This window comes from Mauremys reevesii, linkage group 25 (assembly GCF_016161935.1).
Source record: "Mauremys reevesii isolate NIE-2019 linkage group 25, ASM1616193v1, whole genome shotgun sequence".
Lineage (NCBI taxonomy): Eukaryota > Metazoa > Chordata > Testudines > Geoemydidae > Mauremys > Mauremys reevesii.
Window position 1 is genome coordinate 20,589,551 of NC_052647.1, and position 11,768 is coordinate 20,601,318.

The following is an 11,768-nucleotide window of genomic DNA, read 5'->3' on the forward strand; positions in this document are numbered from 1 at the left end:
CATAGACTGCAGAGGGGGGTAAGCCTGGGATTGTTGAACCTGTAGGTCCACAACTGTCTGGAGCATCTGTGTTTGCTGACGGAGAAGCCCCATTATGTCTCGGTGCCTCTCCCTGTCCTTTTCCTGCAGGAACTCCTGGGCCTTTCTCCTTTCCACTCTTTCCTTCTCCGGGCTGTTTGCAATGTTCTCCCGCCCAGCACTGTGCTCACAGTCTGATGCAGCACTGGCTTGCAGGATCCCACTGAACATGTCAACCCGAGTCCTCTTCTTTCTTCTCCTTATCTGGCTCAGGCATTCCGCGGGTGTGGAGGGCTACGGTCCCTGTAAGCTGTGCAGCCGTGCAGCAGCCTTCTTAGTGCCGCGCAGGTGCTCAGGGAATCCTCCCGGGGACCTGCTGGGGTAGGGGCGCCCCTTCTCCGTCCCCAACCTAGCCAGGCCCCCAACCTGAAGGAGTGGCCCTGCCCTGCTGCAGCCAGGGCACCCCTCCCTCCAGCCCCAAATCTGCCATGGCCGGGGTGCCCAGATTGACCGGGGAATCCCTACCCCAGCCTGGGCTCAGCTGTGACTGGGGCAGCCCAGCCCAAACCCAGCCACGGCTGGGGCAGCCTGGCCAGGCCCAAACCCAGCTGTGGCTGAGGTGCCCTTCCCCAGCCTGAACCCAGCCCTGGCCCGGAGCTGCCAGGGGAGGGACACCTATCCTGTGGCCCCAGCCCCGGAGCTGCCACAGCAGGGTAAGGTGCCTCTCCCCCCAGTCCAGGTGCTGCTGCAGGGAGAGAGAGCTGGGGGGAGCCCTGAAGCACCCTCCTGCACCCCAAACCCCTTATTCCCAGCCCCTCCCCAGAGCCTGCACCCCCAGCCGGAGCCCTCACCCCCTGCACCCAATCCTCTTCCCTAGCCCTGAGCCCCTTCCCACACTCCAAACCCCTCGGCCCCACCCCCACCCCATGAATTTCATTAGGTGCCCCCCGTATGAAGGTGAGGTGTCACCCAGCACCTCCATATTGGGGGCACATAACGAAATTCATTCCGTACATGGGTGGGAAAAATGAGAGGGAAACTGGTGGAGGGGGAACCCCTCCCGGCCGCAATGGCTGCAGCTACAGATAAAACACAAAGAGGTGCCTTCGTCAGGATGGTAGGAATGGCAAGTGAAACTTACGATTCAGAGCTCCCCCCTTCCCTCGCGCCCCCGAAGTATTAACCAAGACCGGCTTATTGACGCTTCTGCTTCGGAGCGCCACTCACAGTGCCAGGCATGGAGCGTACGGCCTGCGAGACGTGAGGGAAAGGAGGAATCGCTATTGAGTGTAGGACAATGACCCTGAAGCCTGGCACCGGTTTCCACAGGGTGTTTAGGTTTTAGCGGATATCTCACTCCAGAGGGTAACCAAGGCAGAGAGATCACAGCTGCTGCTGGCGTCCGGGCCGTCCCTGCCCATACGCAAAATGCGCAGCTGCGTAAGGCACCCGGAAATTTGGGGCACCACATTTCCTGGTGCCCTGAGCAGCTGCGTGCTCCTCCAGCCTGCTCCACTCCTCTGGCTCCCAGACACTCCGCTGTGAGTGCTCAAGGGCGGTTCCCCCGACTCTCCAAGCCTGGGAGCCAGGGGAGCAGAGCAGGCTGGGGCCAGGTCACTCCACTACCCTCAGGAAGTGGCCAGTCCCTCCCCCGTCAAGGCCCGAGGCCCCACACAGCCCCTCCTGTTTGTTCTGTAGCAGTCTGGCCTCAGCTTAAATTCCTGAGCCCCTGGTGCTGTGCCAAACTAGATCCCTCTTGAAATCTAACCCTCTGTCTCCAGTTCCACCCATCATACTGGAGCCTTGAGCAGTGTCATGTCTAGGTCCAGGCTGGGCAATAAACACCTGGCTCCTAGCATCCCTTTTGTGTGTCACATCCTTATTATAGATGCTGTTCTATGCATGTGTAATGCCAACAGACCCCAGTTGTCAGCAGGCAGGATCGAACCTGTGACTTCTGGAGATAAATATATGAGCCTCTACTGCATGAGCTAAAAGCCACATGACCCTTAGCTAAGGCTGTAGAGCAGACTCATTAATCTTGCTCTCTTTAAGTGGTCTCGGTGCTACTGGATGGGACAGAACATCACACTCAGGAGGTGTGTGGGTTACATATGGCTCCATCCCTAAACCACCCAGTCCAGCACTGGCAGGTGTGGTTAGATGTTGATAGATGTTTGGCTGCATGTGTGTGTTCCCTCTGTGTGCCGCCGCAGCCCTGCGCAGACAGCTAGCACAGCAGACCTCAAGCAAATCACCCAATGACCACAAGATCTGTTAAGGGACGAAGGCACCCAGCCAGGATTATTGTCAACAAAGCACGGTACTAGCATCTCACAGACTTTACCGGACCGTATACACATATGCCCATAACAATGAACCAGCTTAGTGAATGGCAGAACTTTCTGTTCCTCCCTGGGCCAGGCAAAGATACTCCCTCTGAGATGCATCTTTATACCCTGATACAAACAAGTTAGCACTGCCCCTCTGACATAGTTACTGCCCCCTGACGTGACTAGTTATCACCCATCACCTTGTACATGTTGATTTGATCAAAACATCTCTAGTACATACTGGCATCCTGACTTTATCTTTTAGGAGGGGTCAGTGTGTTCCTGTTATCCTCGGGGAACGTTTTCGTACCATCCTTGATATCAGGATGTTCTGGTACCACTTGATATTGGGATGTGTCTGTGTAAGTACTCTGTGATTAGCACTTTTTAGAAATGTGGATTTTTGCAATACTAGCCCGGTTCTTGCCATATTCTGTGAGCAGGTCCTGCCTCATACCAGGCCTCTAATGCAAGGGCTTATGTTTTAGGCTCTTTTCCTACTACATCAGGATAGTTGCAGCCTGATACCTCTCTCTCTGCCACAGCTCATCCCTGCTCCAGCTTGTGAGAGCACGCAGACTGAGCTCTCCTGCAGTGTTCTCCAGCTCTGGTTAATAACTAGGGAGCCCTCATCTAGGAAAGCAGATTGCAACGTGCACAAGCCTCCCAAAGATGAGAATCAAGTAGATGAAGCAAGGGGAAGGAATGTGCAATGTGGGGATTGGGAGGAGCAGACTCGGCGTCTCCCTTCCCCCCACCGAAAGCGGATTTCAAAATGGCCTTTCTCTGCCAATGATGAGTAGGTTTCTGTCCTGGAAGGTTTTTCTGATGATCTGAACATCACACCGAGGGCACGGCTACCCTCAAACGTTGTAGTGCTTTGACTGTACCAGAATAGTTAAAGCCGTACACGCCCCTTTCATGTTGATGCAGTTATACTGATATAAAGGAGCTTATTCTCCTATAGGAGAGGTGGGAGACAGTGTGGCCTGGTGGCTAGAGGACTGGACTCAGAACACTGGGGTTCTTTTCCCAGCTCTGCTGGGTGACCTAGGGCAAGTCACCGCTTGGTGCCTCAGTTTCCCCACCTATAAAATGATACTGACCTCCTTTGGAAAAGCACTTTGAGATCTGTGGGTGGCAAACTCTATATAAGACCCAGTTATTAGCATTATTATATATCATACTGTTATAACTCAGTCCACACTAGGGACGGTGCCAGTATAACAGTAGTGGTAAAAAATCACACCCCAACTGAAATAGTTATACTGGCCTAGATCCAGGCCTCCAACTCGCTGAAACCAGGAGCTGGAAGAGGAAAGGGAATCCAGGGAAACCAGGAAAGGCAAAGCAAGACCTGAAGTGCCTGGACCGTGTTTGAAGAGAAAAACAAAACAACTCACCTCAGTATTATAACAACCTCCATGAGCACCAAAGAGAAGGGTTACTGTTATAAACCCATCTACCAGGGATTTATGACCAGCTGGCCAGATACTATGGTGACAGGCACCATAAAAGAAACTAGTTAGCGTGTTAGAATGTGCCTCCCAGACATGTCAGCGCCCAGTCTCTTTGCACATTACCACTCCTGCCAGGGGACCTGCTCACAGCTAATAATTTAATTACACCAATGGAGCTCTTTTGTCTGTCCATGCACAGATCATTGTTTTTGCTAGATCAGTTCACCATCAACAACAAATTTTAACGTTGTGGATGGCGGCTACTCATTGTCTACACCATGTGATCGGTCGCCTCCGTCATGTGGCATTGTTCCTGTTCCCTGATTGGATGGTCTAAGCTTTGGAAAAGCGGTTTTTCTGTTCATTAATGATTTGCTACTGGTGTTCAGCTAATCTGCCCAAATAGCATAAATAGCTTTACATGCTGCCGGAGTGGGGAGAAGTCTAGTGGGCAGGACGCTGAATTAGGAGTCAGGAGATCTTGCTTCTGCTTCTGTATCTGTCACGTGGTGAGCTTGGGTGGGTCATTTAGTTTCCGTGTCTCAGTTTCCCCGTGTGCAATTTGAGAGTAATGATATCGACCCAATGCCCTTTTAATAAAGCTGCTACAAAGGGGAGGGATGGAGGCCCAGGCAAATGGGAAGGGAGATGCCCATGAGAAAAGCTCTCTATTAAGACATGGTCCATGCTTTTGGGGGGTGGGGGAGTGAGTTGCTCCCCCGCCCGCGTGGCGTGTGTTTCCCAAATCTCAGCTTCTCTAATTTTCCTTTTAAAAAAACCATTAGGATTATACAACCGCATTAAGTGTCTCCTGCTGGACAAGAAAGGACATGAATCCTACCTCTCATCATTCCCAGCTCCAGCTAAACCCAGACAAGGTTCCTTTGTGCCGAGTGATGTTAAGACACCTTAACGCTTCCCTGCGAGCGAGCTCCAAGTTTTTACTCACAATATTTTTCCCTTGACAGTTTGTACCGATCGTTAAGGCACCGTGTAATTACCACCACCGCTAAAAGGCACGGGATGATTTATCCTTGACAAGCATCACCTTTTCGAGACGACGCCATTAACACTTACGTGGAGTTTTTTTGGCATGGGGAGGTAGGGCTCTGCAAGAGCAATTATTCTGTTCCCCCGCTGGATCCCTTCTCATTCGCCTCTCTTCCCCCAAGGTGTATAGCACCGAAACAGCGAAGCTGAAACTGACAGGCTCCCCGCCCCCCAACGTGCCTGGAGGGATGGTTCTGTCTGTCTGTCTGTCTCACTCTCTCTTTTTTTTTTTGCTTCCACTGTCTTTCGAGTCAGCGTTGGGTTCCTTGCCTGCGCCTCTTGTCTCCTGGCTCGGGGACAATGTGTGCACTTATCTCAGCACATACTTACTGCCCAGCTCCACACCCTGAAATGTCTGATTATAGCTTGTTGCAGACTTGTGGGTGATACATCAGGTTAGGCAAACAGCTGTGCCAAAGAGACTTGTTGAAAAAGCACATTCGTGCAGCAGCCTTCAGCTCTCCGGGTTGCTGTGTGGGGTTGGTTGGTTGGCTGTTGTTTTTTTTCCCCTTACTCCCAGCAGTAGCTCTAATAATTGCCTTGACATCGCTCTCAGCGAGGGAAGGGCTGAGGAGAAACGCTCAGCATTGCAGTCATTTGCCAGCAATTTTGTCTCTGGGGAACGGGCCCCTCCATAGGCGCAAACTCACGTCACGTCTGTTTTGCTGGATAGTCTTTCTACGGAAAGCACAGGTCCCTCCTGAGCGAAAAAGAAAGACGCCTGGTTTCAGCTCCTGAGCTGCGCTTCCTCGGCCTGGACGATCGCCTGTATCGAGAAGCTAAGCAAAACTGGGCGAGGTCCGAACTGGGGGCCCCACCTGGTCTGGGAAACGGACTCACTGACTCAGGCCCTTTCGACCCCTTTCGATGGCGTAGGTCTACTGGCAAATCCTGCTAGTGCAGAGGCAGTAGCTATGTTTACCAGAGCAGCTCTCGCCTCGCCGGAGTGCTGTCTACACTGGGGGTTAGGTTGTTACCACCACGTTGCCCCGGGTGTGGATTTTTCACACCCTGTAGTGACGTAGTTGTACCGAAGTCGGTCCGTAGTGTAGACCTGGCCTTGGGCTTTTTCCAGCACAGCTTAGGGGTATGATTTTTCCCCACATCCCAAACAACATATCTATGCTGGCAAACATTTATGTGTAGCCAAGGCCTCAGACCTACACCAGTGGGCTGCTGTTCTGGGGGAATTGCTGCCTCAGGGCTGAGATATGAGGCCAGATCTGCTGGCATTGCGCTATTGGTGAGGGGTGTGATCCCTGACTAACGTGGCTGGCTGGCAAAGGCCCCTAGTGTAGATACAGCTATATTGGTACGTCTACTTTGAAGATCCCTTGGTGCTTGACATGACTGTAATAATTAGTAACACCTATCTTTTAGGCAGCACTTTTCATCAGTAGATGGTAATGCACTTTTACAGAGGAGGTCAACATTGTTATCCTCATTTTAGAATTGGGGGAAACTGAGGCACGAGGAGGTAGGAGTGACTTGCCCAAGGTCACCCAGCTGGCTAGTAGCAGAGCTGGGCCTAGAACCCAGAGCTCCTGAGTCCTCGCGTGCACAGCTAGTTCAGCCTTTGTCCAAAGGGCTCGTAAATGTTGTTAGTGCAGTTTGTTGTTTTACAGAGGTGGATGTTGAGGTCCAGTAGCCATAATGGGTCTGTTTCTTATTTGCATTAAGGCCTCTTTGTACCACGCTGGCCGTGTGAAGGGTCCTTAATGTGCATGCAAATGCCATTGAGCCTCACTCTGAGGCCACTTTATACTGCCAGCGTGGTGTAAAAGGGGCCCTGTTCCTGGAACCGTAATTTACACCAGCGCAAACTGAGTGGAAAAAGCTACCAAAGCACCACGGCCGGTGTAAACCTCCCTTGCACAGATGTGACTGTGACACTGGACAATAGAGAGCGAAACCTCCCATGGGTGTATGTCTTTGGGGGTGGAGCGGGGGTGATGCTCTTGGGGTATCAAGGGCTGTGAGTCACTTTTGTGACCCCCCCTGCCTTAAGGAGTCTTACCTGGGGTGGCTGGATGTCAGCTCTCTAGCACCACAGCCTGTCAAGCACTCTTCTCTCGGCTATACCCGCCCTGTCTTCCCCTTGCAGGTTAACAAGAGGGACACCCCAGTCCCCGAGTCCCTTTGAAGCATTTCCTGTGATATCCAGCCCCTGACACTGGCTACTCATAGAAATCCCAGATCCTCTGCCCCCAATGAGCACCATGCCCCAGTTTTACTTTAAATCACCATTCCTGTAGAACTCCCAGTACTTGTAATGAAACAAAAGAACCTTAATTTAAGAAGGAACAGCGATTCCGCTGGAAACATAAGAAAGCGATGGAAACAAATGGTTCCAATGCAAAACAAAATCATAAAACACTAACTCGGGCCCACACTCATTAATAGTTACCTTTCCTATTTAATCAAGCAGGTTTCTCCCCCACCCAGAGTTCAGTGGGGTGCAGAGCTGGCTGGCTTCACAGAAACCAGGATCCAAACTTTCATGAGGACACCCATGCTCCATAAGATGTTCCCTCGGTGAGTGCGTACAGAGGGTCTCTTCCCATTCCGTATTATACTGAAACAGTCTTTTGTTTTTCTTCATAGATGGGGCAATCCTCTGTCTGTTGTAATGTTCCTTTTGTACCTTCAAGTAGTTTTGATTGTTTGCAGTTTTCCGTTGATAGTCTTGGGATGGAGCAGGCTAGACAGTTGAGTCTTGCATAGAATCATAGAATATCAGGGTTGGAAGAGACCTCAGGAAGTCATCTAGTCCAACCCCCTGCTCAAAGCAGGACCAACCCCAACTAAATCATCCCAGCCAGGGCTTTGTCAAGCTGGGCCTTAAAAACCTCTAAGGATGGAGATTTCACCACCTCCCTAGGTAGCCCATTCCAGTTCCTTGCATTATACCACTGGCTAACTAGAGATGGGTGAAGACTGCATCTTGGTTGAATGGGCCACCACCAATCCATTTTATCCCCTGGTGGCTAACTTCTACTCCAGAATAATAAAGCATACTTTCAATATCGTTACATTATTCCTTAGGTATTACCCATACATACATCTCGCAATGATTATGAGTCTTGAGAAGTTATGAGCTTTCTGCAGATACCTTACATGCTACCCCTTATGGATAAATGCCCTGCAAGACACCTGTTTGGTAGAGTGAGTTTGCCATTTCTAAGATAAGAGTTGCTTGTGATGAACAGCCGACCTTTTGTCAAGGGGCCTCTATCACGGTGGGACATGATTTAAATCCCAGTCTCAGTATCGTTGATTCAGAGATCATGAGTCAGGTGATTAACTTAAAATCACAAAACACAAAAAAATCATGTGATTAACTTAAAATAATGAGATAATTCCCCCCCCCCACACACACACACACCACCATAATTTTGTTTTCTATTTACCTTCTGGTTCTGAGACTAGGTGTACATTTAAAACATTGGATAGTATGGAAAGTCAGTTACGGGTGTGAATTTTTTACAGCATTTCTATACTGGCAAAAGACTTAGTGTAGACACAGTTTTCCTGACATAAAAGTGCTTTGCCAGTGTAGCTTATTTCATTCAGGGAGCTGGCATTAGCTGCATCTACACTAGGGGGTCTTTGCGGGTATACCTCTACCTGTATCGCTATGCTCACAAAGCTTTTCTGGTGCATGTGGCTCACATTTACAAGCTTTTCTCTGCAGCTACCATAGCTGGAAATGTACATTCTTTAATAAAATGAGAGCTGAGATTCTCTTTTAATCACATGACTCCGGGATCTGGGGTTTTAAGAAAAGTGCCAGTTACATTGAGCCTCATGACAAAATCTGGAGTTGGCAACATTGCTCCCAATGGGAGTTGGGCACGTAACCTGCCATTTGGCCTTTCAAAAATAGTTCCCTAGGTGCCTAACCGGATTTCGGAGCCTCGCTTTAGACTCCCGGCTTTGACAATGTTGGTCTTCATGTGTAAAGTCCTTTGGGATGAAAAATCCCTCTAAAAGTGTGAATTACTATGATTATACCAATGATGTAATTAAAACAAGCCTTGCTGGAGAATGTGGCACCAAGCAATTCATCCCGCACCAATTGCAGACGCCAGGAAAGCTACTGGAGCCACATGCCAGCATCTGGACTGGCCCTGCTGAGCTGAATCATGACCTTGCTCTGAAGTGGGTTGTACTGCTTGCGGGGAGGAGGGTGTGCGCAGAGTTAAGCATCCAAGAAGCAGTGATTAAAGGAAGTGCAGAAAGGACTAAAAATCTCTGTGCATTTCAGTGCTTCCTCCTTCTCCCAGTCTTGTGTGGTTGAGAGGACAGGGCACTGGACCTGGAGAGAGGAGATCTGGTTTCTATTCCCTGCTATGCTGTGCGACCTCGACTAAGTCTCTGTGCCTCTGTTTCCCTCTCTGTAATACACAAAACACTCTGAGCTCCACAGATGAAAAATCCTGGATAATGATAATACCCATAGAGCACTTTTCTTCAGCAGATCTCAAAGTGCTTTACCAAGGAGGTCAGGGTACGTCTTCACTACCCGCCATATCGGCGGGTAGCAATCGATTTCTCAGGGATCGATATATCGCGTCTCATCTAGACGCGATATATCGATCCGCGAACGTGCTCATGTCGACTCCGTAACTCCACCAACGCGAACGGCGGTAGCCGAGTCGGCCTGGGGAGCCGCGGACGTCGATCCCGTGCCGTGAGGACGGTAAGTAATTCGATATCAGATACTTCGACTTCAGCTACGTTATTCACGTAGCTGAAGTTGCGTATCTTATATCGATTTTCCCCCATAGTGTAGACCTGCCCTCAGTCTTATCATTCCCCATCGTACAGCTGGGGAAACTGAAGCTCAGAGCAGGGAAGTGGCTTGTCTGAAGTCACCCAGCAGGGCAGTGGCAGAGCCAGGAATAGAATCCAGCTCTTCCGAGTCCCCCAGTCTAGTGCTCTATCCACTAGGCAAAGCTGCCTCCTAAACGACTCATGCTCTTGAAGGTTAAGAGGAAACATCTCACATTACTGCTTACGGCAGGGCTTCTAAAGCCTTGTCTGCACCAGAACAACATCGCCACTATAGCTATACCAGCAAACCCTCCTACTTGTAGATGCAGCTTTCACCAGGAAAAGAGTGCTTATGCCAGTACAGCTAACACCAGTTCCCAGCATGAAATGGGCCAGAGGTGGCCATCCTGTCGCTCCGGAGCCACATGCGGCTCTTCAGAAGTTAATATGCGGCTCCTTGTATAGGCACCGACTCAGAGTGCTTTCCAAAGAAGGTCAGCAGAGAAAGGCGTATCAAGAACCTTGTTGGAAGCTGAAGCCAGACAAATTCAAATTAGAAATAATAAGGCACAACTTTTTAACAGTGAGGGTGATTAACTGTTGGAACAAACTCCCTAGGGAAGTGGTGGATTCTCCATCTCCTGATGCCATCGGTTCATGAGTGGATGCCTGCGTACAGCACTGCAGGAAAGGGCTTGGGGGTTACAGAGGATCACAAGTTGAACATGAGTCAACAGTATGTTGCTGCAGTGAAAAAGGGGCGAGACAAATGTCATCTTGAGACGCCTTACAGAGGTCTGATTCTCAGGCAGCGTGAGATGCCAGCCTCTGAAAATCAAGCCTCTTTACGATGTCTCAAGCTGAGCACCCAAAATGGAGGCATCTGAGATCACTCATCACTGTTGGTGCTAGGTACCAGGGCCGGCTCCAGACCCCAGCGCGCCAAGCACGCGCTTGGGGCGGCATTTTGCCGGGAGGGCGGCAGGCGGCTCTGGCGGACCTTCTGCAGTCATGCCTGCGGGAGATCCACTGGAGCCGCGGGACCAGCGGACCCTCCGCAGGCACGTCTGCAAGAGGTCCCCCGGAGCCGCGGGACCGGCGACCGGCAGCGTGCCCCCTGCAGCATGCCGCCGTGCTTGGGGCGGCCAAATTCCTAGAGCCGCCCCTGCTAGGTACTGTACAGATGCCTAACAAAGAAGAAGTTCCCTGTCCCCAGAGAATTTGTCATGCCTGAGATGGGAAATTCTGTTAGTGTATTTGGTGCCCATTGCTGTTGTACTGAGGCTCTGAAATCTCACAGTTCTTAATTCAGGTAAAAACAACCTCTGCTGTCCTGTTTGGCAGGGTAAGGGCTGCAGAGTTTGCTTATGTGTCTTTCTTCTTTTTTTTTTAGACTGACCTTATTGAGATGTGAGCCTCCAATGTGATTTGTGGAGCAAATTGGCTAAATATATTAATAAAGGGTGGGCCCATTCCGGCTGCAAATGTTTATGCAGCTGTCAATCTGGGTGCATAAAACATCTCTCCGCTTCACAGCTTTTTCCTCCTTCAAGATTCCCCTCCCCTCCTGAAAGCTGCTGCTGTGAGTGTTGGAAAGACCAAGGAAGGGGCCCAGCTTTCACCAACAGCCGTTGACTTTTTGCTGGCCTCTTCCAAAGGCTGATTGTTTTGAGCCGATCTTGCCCCCACCTAGAAGTTACACCATCATCTCGGCCCACGTAGTCACAGATGGTATTTGCTCCTGCACTACCAGCATGTGAAAACAGGACTCCTCCGAGTTGAGTGTTTTGCTACGTTTAATTCATACCTGGGGCAGATTGCTCTCTTCGGATATGTATCCACTGCAAAGTAGGTACATACGGTTGTCTCTTGCCAGCAGACTTGGGCTTGTAGGGTTTGGGCTAAGGGGCTGTTCAATTGAAGTATAGATTGCTGGGCTGGAGCAGGGAGCCTGGGATCTAGGACCCTGTGATAGGAGAGGGATAAAAATTAAAAAAACAAGCCAGTTGCAGGTTTTCAATTGCAGTGTAGACTAGGGCTGTCAAGTGATTTAAAACATTAACTGTGATCAATTGTGCTGTTAAACAGTAATAGAATACCATTTATTTAAATATTGGTGGATGTTTTCTAT

At 50.2% G+C, this 11,768-nt stretch overlaps 1 long non-coding RNA gene across 2 annotated transcripts; it reads left to right on the forward strand.

Moving 5' to 3' along the window:
- Positions 1-4,253: 4,253 nt before the first annotated feature.
- On the forward strand, positions 4,254-11,115 carry LOC120390867. 2 transcript variants are annotated; one of them, XR_005591157.1, is made up of 4 exons: positions 4,254-4,330; positions 4,780-4,912; positions 7,287-7,396; positions 11,031-11,115. It is a non-coding gene; the product is annotated as an uncharacterized LOC120390867 (long non-coding RNA). The 2 variants fall into 2 exon arrangements; XR_005591158.1 differs by having other exon boundaries at positions 7,290-7,396.
- Positions 11,116-11,768: the final 653 nt, after the last annotated feature.